Source organism: Falco rusticolus, chromosome 13 (genome assembly GCF_015220075.1).
Source record: "Falco rusticolus isolate bFalRus1 chromosome 13, bFalRus1.pri, whole genome shotgun sequence".
NCBI lineage: Eukaryota > Metazoa > Chordata > Aves > Falconiformes > Falconidae > Falco > Falco rusticolus.
This window is the reverse complement of record NC_051199.1, coordinates 7,287,212-7,302,189: the sequence shown is the minus strand read 5'-3', so window position 1 is coordinate 7,302,189 and position 14,978 is coordinate 7,287,212. Positions and strand designations below refer to the sequence as shown.

Genomic DNA, 14,978 nt, shown 5'->3' with positions numbered 1-14,978 from the left:
TAATTAAGCTCACCGAAGGGACAAGGGTTGGAAGCTGCTTTTCTTCCCCTCCTAGTGACTACACCTACATTTTTAAATACATAAGCATCACAGTAACTCCTGACTAGCTCTGCACCTTCATGTATATGAGGTTTCATACATTTCAACAGCTCTTCTAATTTTGTTGCAAATCAACTCTTGGCACATATAAAGGGTGCTATATCATATCTCCCCACCCAAGCACACCAAAACCAGGTAATGTCAAGATACTTTCTTGTATGACAGTGCTTTATTAGTAAGAGTATAGATTTTTCCTTGGTAATTCTTAGCATACTTGGCAATAAACTGGGGGCAATTTGAGTCTATAAGGAGAAGCTGGGAAAAAGCAATTATTGATTTAATACAGTGCATATTCTGGTCTATGTAAAATAGCAAATAAAAGACTAAGTGAGAGGGTGAATTAGGTTGATAGGCGCATATGAATGTGATATTGAAGAACACAGGAAACTGATCAAAGCCAAAATGAGGCTTATGCTAATAATTAAGAGAGCACAATGGGCTAATACGCTGTTGGCACTCTTACAGCCAGGTTGCGTAGTTAGCTCTGTTTTGTTGAAACAGAATGTCCTGGTTCCTGACTTTCAAGCTTACAAAGAATTCTAGCAAATTATAAAACCAAGTTAAAAAGAAATTATGTGTAATGTAATGGAGAGATTAACGTGGACATGGCAGAATCGGTAAGATTACATGACAAAACTAATGTATTTTTGCATGCTGTTCAGATAGCAGATTTGCATAATTCATGGAAGTTCAGGGAGCAAAAAGAAGGACGGCTGCTTAGGAGTTACCAGATTATGTGGAGTGAAGAGCTCTGGGAATATGCTTTGGAAAATCAACAGGAGATAGTTCAAAGACAAAAAACCTTGACGTGGCTGTCTATATACTTTGCTTTGTGAGCTGAAGTACACAGAGGTAAGTGAATGAATAAGATGCTTTTAAGTGCTCCTGACAGATGTAAAATTTCAAAAAAATGTCTCGGATGACTGAAGATGGTCAGAACTGCATTCTGAGAAGCAAAGCAGGTAATCTTGAGACTGCTAGAGCTCTACATGAGAGAGAGCTAGGCAGTGATGATGACTACTATAAAACCAAACCACCATTTTTTGCTTTCCCAGTTATTTCAAATCTAGAGGAACACAACTTTGTAACACCACCTGTGGTTTGAGCAGCTATCATCAAAAGCTCTTACCATGAAGTGGTAGACAAATGCATGTTACTATAGAATCATTCAGGTTGGAGTGAGAATTTCCTGGTACCAAATGCACTGAGTTATTACACATTTAAGCAGCTTTTAGAATGATCCTGCAGAAATAACACCCTTGCCTTCTCCCTTAGCATCTGAACAGTCTTAATTATAATTTAACAGCCATTAGCTGAACTGCTTTACAAAGGCAAGTAAGCCTGGCTTTTCTACCTTCTGTTGGCCGTAATGCAGCTTTACTATGTTGAATGTAGTAAGTGGATTTGATAATTAAAGTTGTAGTGCTTATCTAGTAACTGGCAGGTTGTTCTTTTTACTAGAAGATGTACAATATAGTCATGTTATTTACATATTCTCTGAGTTAGCCTAGAAAACACCTGCTCTATAGTCCAGCTTCACCAGGGACCTGGAAAGGCTTCCCAACACCACACAGTGCATGCTCCTGTGATATAATCTGTAGTGAGCCATAAAGACAGTGCACTGAAAGAGCTGGATGGATCAAGGGTGTCACCAGCATCATACAGCCCTGCAGCAGCCCAGGCTTTGTTAAACTTCCTTCCTAGTGATCCAAGAAAACTACAGAGGAGAAAAAAACCCCAAAATTCTCCCTAGTTTATGTCAAATGACCAGGGGGGTGGGGAGGAGTTCCTTTTCTCAGCTCAGAATCCAGTGAGTTAGTGTGAATAGGATGCAGAAAGGAAGCGTCTGAAATTAATGCCACAGGGAATACTAGGTTAATAGCACCTGAGTAGCTGGAAAAGTAAACCAGTTTTATATAGCTTTCTAGACAAAGGAAGCCTTGAAATACAGGGTTATTAAAGTGTGCATGTTGTACTGGCAAAGAACTCCTTTCAAACCACTTTGGAGACACCTACACATTCCAGTGACACAGTGCAATTTGGTTTTTGTCACCAGGAACTGTCTGGATTAGTTTTGCCATCCTTTTGCCTGCTTCTCAGGCACCATGTGATAACTGCATACACTCTTGGCCCCCCTTCAGTCCTCTAGAAAGCTCGATCTGAACTTCATTCCTGAGCTGGCTAGAAAACCCTTTCTCATGTCCTGGTTACTATTTGGGAACCATGTATAGTTCTTACTCTTTTGTTTGCTATTTTTATTCAGTTTGAGTAGCCCATGTCCTCCTTAATCATCCTGACAGTCCATCTCTGCACAGTTTCCCCATTCCATTGCTTATGACCAGAGTGGCAGCCAATGCTCGGGTCCACGTAAAGGCTTGCCAAATGCTGAATGTGGTGGCACGAACATATTGTTGTCTGTATTAAAGAAACCTGAAACATCCTACTACCATATTAGTATTTCTCACAACTGCATTTACCCTCCCATCCCCACAGCAGTCATGCAACATCATCCTGTGTTACACCTTTTGCTTTTTTTGATCATTCTCTTATCTCTATAGTTTAGGACCCAAAATATTATCATTGGTGCAACAATAGTAAGGAATATCCTCAAGGATGAATTTGATCCAAATTCTCCTGCCTCTACCACCAAAACAAATCCTATTGATACCTCCAGTGCCTAGCCAGATGACAGCTAGGTGGCCTGAGACACCGCCTATGTCAGGCAATCAATAGTTTCATGTCAGAGTCTTGTTTAAATTAGAATTCTCAAAGTTTGAGTATTTTTCCCCCCCAGAGGTGTTAATATACCAAAATAAAACTCTTGCTTACTGCACTCACCAGCTTAAGCATTTTTTGACTACCCAGACATCTCTGTTCTCGTTGAACACAAATACCAGTTGAAAGCCTATTATTTTTGAGATGCCTAGGGTTGGCAGCTAGGTGGAAAAAATATAGTAGCCGTCTTTGCTGAGGAGAAAAGGTGTCTGTGGGGAGCTGTAAGTAAAAGCAGTATTCTCAAGGTCTGTCTTTAGATGAAGAGCCAGCCCTCACGTTCTTCTACAGCTGAGCCTAGAACTTGAAGCCCTATGGAGTGAGAAAGCCAAGCTGGCTTTATAAAGCAGCATTGCTGCATTTTGGTGATGCTGTGCCCATTATGAGCTTCCCTTGGCTATATGTAGACTTATCAGCCCTCATGTAAGATATTGAAGTGATTTCTGATGCCATTAAGACAATGCCACCTTACAGGTATCCCTGTGTCTGGATATTATTTAAAAAATGGTCTTTGGGCAGTTAGGTCATTAATACATGATTAAGTGCAGTGTGAACTGTTCTTCAGCCTTGTATAGCTGTACAACATATCAGAGACCATGATACGTCTCTGAAAGAGAGAAGAAGCAAAAAGACACAGAATCATTGAAAGGGAGCCTGTCAGCATGTAACTTGTCTGCTCCTATTTGACCCAGACACAAGGGAAGAATCAAACCTCAGCCCACTCAAACTAGCAGCTTCTATTCCTGATTTGTTTTCTCTTTGCAGACCATTGCAGAACCTGTGGGAGCTTCTAGTAGAGATTTGCGAAACCACTCTCCCCTCCTGAAAATGTGTTGACAAGAGTGGGCACATGCCAAAGTATCTGTGATGCCAGAAAGCAGGTTGTCTTTTGAACTTTGTTTTCTCTTAATAAGTAAATACTTGAAAAGAAATCTTGCCTTGCTTTTAAAACCACCTTAATCGGGGTGGTGAAGACATGTTTTCAGGTTTTAGGTCGCCAGCCCTGCAGCTGCCTGCCTGCTGCAGTGCCTGGAAGTGAGGTTGTGCCAGGCTCAGGAGGCATCTGGCCAGCTGAGCTGCGACCACCCTGCGGTATGCAGCCTGGGGAATGTCAAACAATGGCAGCCGATGTAGGAGGCATCATCCTGCAACAGCATGGGCACCATCAGTCAATGCTTATCATTCTAGTGAATTTATTCTACAAATTATGCTAACATAGACCAAGTGTCAGACTCAACCTCAAATGTAAAACAAATTTGGTGACAATTTGTCTACATGGGGTTAAACTGCATTGTCCATCCTTCGGGTTAGCCATTCTGCTGTAACTGGCATTCATTTTAACAGTTTCTCAGATCTCTTTTTTTTTTTTTTTTGTCTCCTGTACATCAGTTACTTTAGCCCAGGCTTCAAATTTCTCAGGCATTCTCAACACATTTCTTGTTGTGGTTTTGGCGTTGTCTCATTCTCCCTCTCTGCTTCATCCCACCTGTTCTCTGTTTCATGGTGCTGAATGAAATATTGTTCTCCCTCTTGTCTACAAGGGCTATTACTTCTCAAGTAATTTCATTGAACTCTTACGTTCCCCACTTTCTCTATGGAAAAAAAGAAATGAGAAGATTTGTGTCTAGCCACAACAGTTGTGCACTTGGACTAAGCCACTAAGGTCTTTGTATTCTCCTGATGCTTCCAGGGCTGCTTCCCACACACTGGCATTCTCCAGTTTGGCGTTGCTCAGAGCGGCTGATCACGTTGTCTCATTTGTCCCTAATAAACTCTTACAACTCTTGTTTAAAAAACAAGTATACAATAGAAATGCACCTTTGTCTTAGAAGGAAAGGCTCTAAGTTTCTCATGTGTTTTAGGTCTTTGTTGTACTTTTGCAAGTATCAGAACACACGGCATCAATGTGGAGAAGTCCCTGTTGATGCCTCCATGGAACATCTCTTAAGTCAGGAGCCTACATGAAGCACGTTGCCTGCAGCTGTCTGTACAAAGGCTCTCTGTGTCATGTGCTGCATGGGAATGACCTCACCGGTTGAATAGAGCTACTGAACCAGTTACAGATGTAGTCTGACAGTCATAGAACAAACATGACTCATTTAAGAACATTCCCTACCTTTCCTTTTAATAACTGGTTTTACCAAAGTCAGTAAACTAGAACTGAAGGGAGAACAAAGAGTTCTTCAGTCTGCTCTGCACAGCGTTCTCACACACTACTTGCTCTGCTGCAGGAGCATGTTTGAAACAACTGTCCCTCCACAATTAAGTCTTCTCTGATGATGTCCGAGCTCTCACAATGAAATCACCTCCAGCAGCAGATACCGACATGCCAATACTAACAATACTAATACCAGTACTAACAAACGAACAGTTCTATGTCCTGGACTTAAAACCAAAAAGCTTTAAAAATGCAAAATGTCAGTGTGCTGAGACATCATCATCTGTGATTATGATAATAGTAATTGTGTTGAGATGAGCACAGGGTTCCGCAAATAGGAGATTTATGTGGAGTTTGACCAAGCCATCAAGGCTTGGTTGTGTGACGTCACACCCAAGAATGCTCAACTTCCACACTCAGTTTTCTTAACAAGGTGCTAAGAAATTAATTCCTGCTATGCCTTTTCTTCTCCGCTTTGTGGTATATCAATACTCACTTCGATAAAGCTCTTTTTGAGAAAGTAGATAATAGAAATTATAACATGTCAGTGTTATATTGAAAATATTGAAAATGTGAACTTTTTTTGTGAAATATGTTTAGTATTACTAAATCCTAACTCCACTGATAACAACAAGATCTCAATCATACAAGTGGAACTGAGGCTTCACCTCAGATTAAGCTATTGCAGCATGCAAAAAGCAGCATAATTTTGTGAATGTACAATACATTAGTTTTCATACTAAGTCTTCTCCTGTTGTTTCAATTTGATTGTAGTGGACTGACCCTACATAATTAACTTGCAGTGGCATCCTAAGCTGGAAATAATGGAGTGCATTCACTTATTCAAAAGCCACCAGTAATGGCTGTGTCCAGATGGGCACAGTGCAATTTTCAAGTATATTTTGTTACTGGTCTCCCTATACAATTTGTTGTACTGTAATCCACCACATGGCTGGGGAAAAAGTTTGTCTAAATAGATTTGGCTCCTGTAACTGACATTCACATGAACTCAGTGTGAACTACAAGATGCTCCACCTCAAGATCTAAGGCACGGTTACTTCTAACAGCCTCATGACTTTGTGGAGTGCCATGTCTCTGGTCTGGAGCACTGATCTGCATTTCTGAGGGACCTGAGTCCAAGCTCTAATGATCAAAGCTTGCAGTGAGATAATGGCTTTTAGATAGTGACACAATGCACTTTGACTGTGTTTTAGAGCTTGAGGAGATGTTGTCTCAGCAGCCAGTTAGTGTATGACAAGAACAGTTGATTCATTGGTTATTGGGTTCCAGTGAACTATAAAATCTGTCATTTTTAAAACTCCCTTTTTTGGTTTGCTTTCTGAAGTGCCTTGAAGAGTAGCACATGTCCTCTCTGACTAGGCCAAAACACCTCAAATTCTGCTGGTGTTCAGACCTACCTTGCTCCTTCTACAGGTAAAGCAAGCAAAGGCTTAAATTGGCCTGACTGATTTTTACATTCTTTGACTTGCAGGTAAGGGCAAACTGATGGCTTGGTTTGAAAATTATTCATTTTTTAGTTTTGATAAAGTTGCTTGAATGTCACAGGAGGGAAATTACCATATATATACTATGCAGGGGGGGTGGTGGTGGTGGTAGGAATTCTGCTGAAACTCAGATTTGCCTTCCATGCTGTAAGAAGAGATGTGCACATGCCTTGGGCTAATTCAGGTTGAGAGCAGCGATGATAAAACTTAGCAACTAACTTTGGTTAACAGTTGAAGTAGATAAGTAGATGAGCCTAGTGTTTAAATACAAGCTATTAAGTTTAGTCAAAACATGTTTTATCACTCTTCTTGACACAGTGAGGTAACTCTGCTAGTGAATCTCAGTTAGGACCATATGCAGACTAAAAAAGGCATGACGTTTTTTTGCAGAGGGAAATTATGCTCCTTCTAGTAGTCACATGAGCAGGAGAACACATAAGGAAATACTTCAGCAAACTTGTTAGGCACCAGCACTCAGAAGGATACCAGCTGCAAGGGCTGCAGTAGAGAGCAGTCTGCTCAAACCTGCTATGTGCTAACCAGCTGGAGGAACGCCCTAGCAGAATGGGTTAAGTGCCTCGGCACTGACTAGGCCCCTTGGGTGGGCTTTGCATCCACAGAGCCCTGGATCTATCCAGGGAGTTTCCACGATTTTAAAGCTGGCTTGAATATGCCTCCATAGGCTATCCCTACAGTGCAGATGTACTCTAAGGCTGCCCCAAGTCACTGTTTTCCCTGCACTGTGTTCATTTAAAAAAGAACAAGAATGCTATTACTGCATGAGAGGAATTGGCCTCCCTAACTAAGCGCTGCTTTCTGCAGTGTTAAATGAAGCCAGCAAAAGCTACTAGCATTATTAACAACAATAGCTGGTTAGTAAAGCACAGTGAAAGAGCAGGGCTGGGGACACAAAATAATAATTGTAAATTACCCAGATCGATAAAAGGGCTGAAAGGCAGCTAGATATGTTTTTCAGACCCACTAGAAAAAAAGAAACCCTGATGCTTACCCAGCTTTCTACCCAGACACCAAGGAAACCATGAGCCATACAGCATTGTCACAATTGCTTACAGGAGGCATATCTCATGGCTCTGTTTTTTGGCAAGGTAAGATTTCTTTCAAAATTGTTGTTTTGCTTTAACTAACCTTTTTTTTTTTTTTTTCATCAAATGTATTTCCTTACCTTTCCGGTAGCACAGTTCTTTAAGATGACAACAGCTTTTCCTCTAATGAGCCACAATTAGCTAATATTACTTAGGATTACTAGTTCCTGCTTCCCTTTTATGCCCTTTAACCTTTCTCTTTTAAGGAGTGTAAGGGGTGTTTTTTCCCCCTTTTGACTGAATTAAATCACTTGTTTATTTTATTGTGTAGTTACACAACAGAAGCATTGAATTCCAAAGTTCTCCTACCACAGTATCGCATGTTACAAGTGGATAGAATGTGTCTCATTATGACAATAAGTACTATATTTTAGTGGTTTTCTATGGAAGTAAGGCTTATGTGATCACTTTGATTCTTTCTGCTGGCATGCTTCTCCCCATTCACCTAATAATTTTAAATTTATTGGCTGCTGTCTACAGATGTGACAGACAGGTAGAAGTCCCAAGGATATTTCAGCTACACAATTTCCAAGAAATTATATACCTGGGAAACCAGGTGGATGAGGAAAGTCTTCCTAGAGCTGCACTGAGGAAAGAGCTGTAGTTAAGCTCATACCAATTAAATACCAGCTAATGCACAAAGATGGGAAAGATTTCTGCCCTCTTTGTTTCAGTCACTGTCTCCTTTAGAGCAAGTTCCCAAAGGTATTTAAATCAAAGGGAGTTATCCTAATAGAATTTGTATCAATCCTTCACTCTTTGGTGCGGTGTATCAACAAAGTGAGCTTCCTTTCTCTTTTTCTTTTATTAAAATTAGAAGAATTTCTGATTGCTTATCAGAAATTTCTAATTTATTTATGAACAATCTGTGAAACTTTATTTACTGAAATATCTTGAATTGACTTAGTCTACAGGGGACTTCTGCAGTGCCTGAAAGACTTATTAAAATCCCTACTTTGTTTTCCAGTAGTGTAGCCGGGTATGTCAGGCTTCTCTTGCTGAAGCAAACTCAGCCGGTCAGCATACACCCTCTCCTGAAAACAAGACCAAGCTTCCACTGACTTCAGCAGCAGCAATGTTCAGTTCAGAACAGCTTATGTGTGAACTAACGCTGGAAAACTAATTGAGGCAGAACAGTAATGGGAAACTGAATCTGAAAATGAAGTGGTTTTAATTAAGAGACACTTCAGAATTATACAGAAAGAGGCTCTTTCTCATTTAAAATTTAGCTCTTCCTTCCTTACCAACTATAAATCACTGATCTATAATTAGTATTCTTGGTAGAAGCAATGCCTGATTGTCTGGCTTAAGTTAGGCCTATGGCTGCGATGGGGAGAGCTGTAGGTGTGCTGGAACAGATTCTAGCTAGTCTGCTACTTAGCATCCAATTTCTTACGAATGTTTCTGTTATAATCTGTTAATGTTATAATCCGTTTCTTAAAAATGAGAACAAATTAAGGCAAAAGTATGCCTCTAGATTCCTAGTAGCTAAGACCAGCAGTATGACTCTGTGGCACGATGACTGGGAGCTTAACTGGAAGGAAGAAAAGAGTCCAGCTCAAATCCCATGCCAAGACCTAGTGCAACATTTTATGTACTGACTGTTTAATAAAAAAAGCATAAATGCTCACTGGTGGGGAAGCCAGTACCCAGATCTTCTCTCTCTGTCCTTATTCTATTTTTAAAGGAAGGTGTGACTCTTACTCCATTTTGTAAGAGACTGATAACACTTCACCGAAGTAGGTCTAAAAGGAGATCATAAATGCAATGGAGGACAGTAAACTGACTCTGGTCAGCAAATATGGAGCTTAAACCAATACCAAAAGCATGCATTGGTGGTTGTGGGGAGTCAAGGGGTGGGATACATAGTGTTACTGGCCCAGCACGAGGTCATAGGCCCGGCTGCTTAGGTGCTTGAGGAGTCCGGGCGTCTCAAGCTATGTGTGGCCATGTTTAATCCAGAAAGCAGTGGAATCCATCAAAAGGTGTGGAAATATTATTCATTGTATCATTGCCTTCAAAAGAGCTTTCCCATGCCCTGTCCATGCTATGCATGGACTTGGAAGCGTACTTTCTCACCAAGGGATCATTCAGTTGCTTGGCAGGCAGGAAACGAACTCAGAAAGCTTTCTGACAGATTGACAAATCAAACTGCTGACCGAGAGGCCAAGTAACTAGCAGCGTGGGCAAAAGGGAGGATTGAGACCATGTAACCATGAGTATGTGGTAGCAAGGTGGTAGTGGTGGCAGGGATAGTGTCCCTGAGCAGCACTGCCCCCCTCTTGATGAAAGCAAAATGTTAGATCAGCTCAGAAGCCTTGTGAAAGCTGCCTTTGTCCTCTAAGTCTGGATAGTTTTGAAATGTGAACCACTTTCTTTCAGGGCAGAAGAGGTTGTATAAATCCAACGCAGGAGGCAGGAATGAAGATGTAATTTTCCACTTGGCACCTTTACCAGCTCTCTTATGCTAGTCTAATGACATGCAAATTTCATTTTAAATGACTGTCATTCCATGTACAACAGGTCATGGACCCTTGCTGCAACCCAAAACCTATTCTTCCATCCTATTTTGTTTTGACTTCTGTGCTCCTGCAGCTGTGATGTGATCCAACCAAAAACTTATTTCATGGGATGTTTTCACTCAAATCAGTTTCCTAATCTGGTTGACAGTACAGTTGCATAATCTCAAGTTTTTAACCTGGTGGACGTGGTAGGACTGTTCCTTTTGGTGAATGTTTAAGGTCTTTGATCACCTTAGGTAGGCTGCAAAATCACAAACTAGCACTCTCCGAGTTATACAAGAAGCTTAAAATCCCTTTTCAGCACTGTGGATTCAACTTCAGGCTCTCTTCAGCCTTCCATGAGGCTGACTGTAGAAAATGAGTTGCTAATAACATTAAACAGCAGGATCCCGGATCTGGAGTGCTTAGAGCTGTATTTTGCTTCTGAACGGACTTGAGGATCAGCATGTGTAGTTACAGTGATGAGATACACCCCTTCCATTTGTATCCTTCTAGTTGTTTTAAAACAGAGCAATTTAGGGCTCCTTTATGTGTCACTTTTCAAGACATTTAGAACTTAAAATTACCTTGAAGTTGCCAACAGAAACTGAATTTAATAAAAATAACTCGAAAACAGTAAGAACAAGGACAGAATGAAAAACTACATTCCCCAGAACGCCTTATGGAAGGTTTTCTGGCTGGGCACAGCTGTACACTTTTGCAAAGGTCACCTGAGCTGCAGCATTCTTCAAGAACTTGCTACTTGAGTTGGAGTTATCATGTTTCCTACGCTCCTTTACATTCAAATTTTTCAAGACTGTATGGATACTGCTATCTTTCTGCTTTTTATAGTTGGTTCCTACACTTCGTAATGCTTTTAGAAAAAACTGTCCATATAGTCACTGGTAATGAGGAAAGTGGTTTATTTCTTTCCCTCATGCTTCGCCTCTACAGAGAGTAACAGTGATGCCTTTTGCTCATTAGCAAAAAAGCCTTTCCGGATCTTTGCAAGAATCAATGACTGTCAGCGTCACTCTAAGTGATGAGTAATTAGACTCAGGAAATGAAAAATTAGATGTGGGCTCCAGCTGCAAAATATTGATTTTTTAAATTTTTTTTAAACAATATACAGTTCCATCAGTGCTGTGATACAACTTACAACAGGTAACTTCTGCAAGAGGACAAGTGGGTAGGGAAGCATAGTTACTTGAAAAACATGAGCCCTATTTCTTTAACAGTAGCAAACCCAAGCAAGAAGTCCTCAGGTAGCTCTTCAGGAAGTCTCAAATTCTCATTTTTTTTTCTTTACATTAAAAGACTTGATTATTTTTTTCTCCCCAAGAAAATGTTGATACTGCCAATATGTTGCTGCTTATCAGAACTGATTGAAATACTTTTGTTAAGCAAAACCTCTTTTTTTTCCAAGTATGCTGGGAAAAGTTTTAGCATTTTCTCTGTGCGGGGATGAAGTCTCATAATATTGGAAAGTGGGAGAAGCAGGGGGAGTTTCATAGAAAAAGCTTTTCTAAATGACTTTTCCCCATGTAAAATCCTTGCAGTAAAAAAAAAAAACAAGAAAAAGAAAAAAAGACATGAAAAGGCCTAGTTCTACCAATTCATCTTTTGTGATTTCAGAAAGATACTGTGCTGGAAAAAAAGCTAGGCAAGGAGGATATTCAATAGCACGTGGAAACTACATATTAGCAGTGCAGTTTGAGCAATGCTAGTTGTGCAGTTAAGAGAAAACAGCAAGGCCCAAACCTGCCTGCTTATGGATGGACTCTACCTAACAAGGCCTGCTATCTTCCATGGTGTTTCATGGAAACCTTTGCCTTGCAAAACCAAATAAGGGAGCCAAGTACAACTTAAAGCAAGCCAGTGCCCCACATCACCAACTGCTTTGGATGAAGGTTAGTGTGAGATGTGATGTTACATGGTGAAACAGATGTATATAAAGGGCTTTGCCTTATATATGAATGACTTGTTCTCACCATGCTCCAAGAGCTACAACTGAACACAAACCCGTAAACAAAGCTGGAAAAAAACCCCACAACCACGTTGTTTTTGTTACAATCTTTGTGTTCTTTAAAACTTTTTGTCTACGCACACAAAAATGCCTTTTACTCATGCTGCTATTAAAATCCTTATGCCACATCCACTTTACTAGAGTGACCTTAAAATCAAAACAAACAATATTGTCCTGTAGTGTTTTGCAACCGTTTTCTTTTGTCTTGTTTCTTAGCAGATGAGCCACTGAGTCAGTAGTAATAATCACTCCTCTAGAAGCCAAGTGCCTGCCGCCTTCTTATTTCATATTGGTGTTGCCTGGAGTAACTTGAGTCTCTATACACAATTGCAACTTTCAGAAAATGGGCATAACAGTAAAATTAGGACTGAACTGGTTCAAGATGTGCAATCCAATTTGAATAACACTTGCTTCTCTTGTTTTCTAGAAAATTAAATAGAAAGTTGTAAACACTAAAAGGTGGCAGGAATAGAACTTTAAAATTATTCCTGTAAGCTTGATGAAAATAAATGTTTAGTATCCCTTTAAAAGAAGCAGAACTCAAGTAATGCCTCTGGTAGTTACTAGGAAGGAAAAGGCTGTTTCTGGTGGTGGTGATTACTGTTTGCCTGCTAGAACTGGCATGCTCTGCTACAGTGATGAATGTGTCTCCTCTTCTGTTTGTTCTGGAAACTCATCCAGCTCTAGTGCAGTGCCATAGTTTGCATCCAGCTCCTCGTGCTTGTGCTCTGATGGGGCGGGGTGGTGGTGGAAATCCTCAAACTTTTGCCTTGGTTGAAGTGTCTTATTTCTAATCTGTGGTAAGAGGTATAGATAGCCCTTAGCACACAGCCAGAGACTATTTCTGGCACATAAGGTAACAAAAAACATCCCATGGAAACCAAGAATGTCATTTTATGTCCTTCCAACCCAATCAACCCTAAAGCAGAGAACTTAAACAGAAAAGATGATGAAATTTTGGATGTGAAGTCCTAACAGCAACAGCAAGTTGACCAAACTGTACCAAGAATATCTAATTAGGATTAGCCTTTAAATTAGACCCCTCAGAGGAGCGCAAACTAAGAATGGGATCCTGATAAGCTGACTTGTGCATCACAACAAATCCAGTTGAAGAATCTGGTCCTAATGCTTCCGCTGCCCACCCCCTCTCCTCTCCAGCAGTTAAATACTCCACCGTACTTCACTTACGGGCTGTTTCTGTAACAGTCATAGCTTAAATATCTATGTACCTAATGGACTTATCCCTAACACCACAGAGAGGGAGGCAAGCGGCATTAACCTCATTTTGCAGATAAACAGTGGAAGCCCTGATGGCTCTCTACTGCGTTACATCCTATGGAACAATTGCACATACGCAGCAAGTGTAAAAACGCTGTTACACCAGGCTGCTGTATTCACACCAAGACTGGCTGAGCTTCAGCATGTCCTCTGTTCCTTCTTTGCACAGCCACGTATGACTATGAAGATAAATGAAGTTCAGAAGGTGGATAAGTTATCATAAATTTCTCAGCTACTGATTGCTCAGCTTTGGAAGATGTGGAGACTAGGAGAGTGCCACTCGAGGTGCTGAACTGTTCACAGTGGGTAATCTCACTGCTGAACTGGAGCAACTCGAATCTCAGGTTCTCTCCCACCACAAGTCAGGATGGCACAGGGGGCTGAGCAAAACGCTGTGTGACCAATGTGACAAGAAATGTAAAAAGAAGTATTTTTTTTTACTGTAAGAGGGAAACGTCAATACTCTGAATATTCTCCCTGAACAGATGGGGAAAGGGTTGGGGTTTTTTTGAATAAATATGAAAAATTGTTTCTTATACATTTGGAATGGGAAATAATCGTATGGTAACGAGCTTGTCAGAAGCTGGTTTTCGACAAGAGAACAGTACATACCTGCAATGCCTTGGAAACTCAGTCTAACCCTTTTTGCAGTTACTCAGGCTGATGCTAACTGGAGGGTGCTGGCGGGAGGTGGGGCGCCGCTCGCCTCGCCTGCCCTTTGCTTTGTGACCCGGCAACCCCCGAACCTACACGGGAGCAGTTTCGAAACTTCGGGGCGTGCACCCAGCGCGGGCGGCGACACCAGGAAACGGGATACGGCCGCTCCTGCCTTATGTAAGCGAGCCGGGCCCCCGCAGGCCACGGGCCGGCCCCAGCACGGCAGGCTCCGGCGGGCCCAGCTGCGGCCACCGCCAGCGCGTCGATGGCCCCTCAGCGGGGGCGCGGGGCTGCCCCATTTCCCCTTTGCCGCGCTCCGGGCCCCACCCGCCGGTGGCGGCGCTCAGGCCGCGCAAGAGCCTCTGCCCGAGCGGCCTTTTCCTGCCGGGGGGCGGCCGCCCCTCACCGGGGCCACGGGCCACGCGCCCCGCCCGGCCCTCGCTCCCCTCAGCGGGGCCGAGCGCGCGCCCCGAGCCGTTGGCGCCCGGGCCGCGCGCACGCTGGCTCGCTAGCTGAGGCGGGGCGGGGCGGGGCGCGCGGCCGGCCGCCAACGCTCACCCGCGCGCCGAGCCAGCGGGCGGGCGCGCGCTGACCGTCACGGGCGGCTCCGAGGGGAGGGGGCGGGAGCCGCTTCCCTCAGGCGTGATGTAACCTCTGCCCTCCCGGCCCGCGGCGGAGGGGCAGCGGGGCGGCGGGCGGCGGTGAGCGCTCCGGTGGCCGCGCGCGGCCGCGGCCGCATCGGCGGTGGGGCGGGGGAGGGGCGGGCCGGGCCGGCGGGGCAGGCTCGGAGGCGATCGTGGCTGCCGGTGGAAACATGGTGCCACACGTGAGGCTTATGTAAAATGAGCGGCGTCCGGCGCCGCCAATGGGGGACGCGCG

At 42.8% G+C, this 14,978-nt stretch overlaps 1 long non-coding RNA gene across 1 annotated transcript; it reads right to left on the bottom strand.

Moving 5' to 3' along the window:
* Positions 1–12,429: 12,429 nt before the first annotated feature.
* On the bottom strand, positions 12,430–14,465 carry LOC119156770. Its single transcript, XR_005107282.1, has 2 exons — positions 14,055–14,465; positions 12,430–12,959 (listed from the first exon to the last, which is right to left on the bottom strand). It is a non-coding gene; the product is annotated as an uncharacterized LOC119156770 (long non-coding RNA).
* Positions 14,466–14,978: the final 513 nt, after the last annotated feature.